This window comes from Aquila chrysaetos, unplaced genomic scaffold (assembly GCF_900496995.4).
Source record: "Aquila chrysaetos chrysaetos unplaced genomic scaffold, bAquChr1.4, whole genome shotgun sequence".
NCBI classification, from domain to species: Eukaryota; Metazoa; Chordata; class Aves; order Accipitriformes; family Accipitridae; genus Aquila; species Aquila chrysaetos.
Genome location: NW_024470386.1, coordinates 227,345 through 227,793, shown reverse-complemented (window position 1 = coordinate 227,793; position 449 = coordinate 227,345). Strand labels below are relative to the sequence as shown.

General features: G+C 50.8%; 1 non-coding gene across 1 annotated transcript; it reads right to left on the bottom strand.

Moving 5' to 3' along the window:
• Positions 1-374: 374 nt before the first annotated feature.
• On the bottom strand, positions 375-449 carry TRNAN-GUU. Its single transcript has one exon. It is a non-coding gene; the product is annotated as a tRNA-Asn (tRNA).

The window sequence follows — 449 nt, the reverse complement described above, 5'->3', positions numbered from 1 at the left end:
TAAGAAGAAAATGAACTCTATGCCAGCTGAAACCAGGACACAGGCAAAGTGGGATCATGCCTTTGGAGACGTGGGTTTGTATTGGGTTTGTGTAGCAAGGTTTTGGTAGCATGTTACTGTTAGTGTCTTTAGTGAAAGTAGAACTAAGGCAAATTATGTGGTGGGTTGAGCCCAGGTGGGAGCTAAGCCCTGCTCCCCAAGCTGGGCAGGCAAATCAGAATAAGGGACTGCTGCTATCAGTTTTCTTTCCCTCCTCTGGCTTTGGTGAGGGGAGTGAAGAGCCTGGGTTTTTTTCTAGAGCCACAGGACACTTTGGATTGGAAGGGACCTTAAATGTTAGGAGGCTGTGGCATAGGCAGGCGAGAGGGGAGAGCGGTCCCTGGGTGGGCTCAGAACCACCAACCTTTCGGTTAACAGCCGAACGCGCTAACCGATTGCGCCACAGAGAC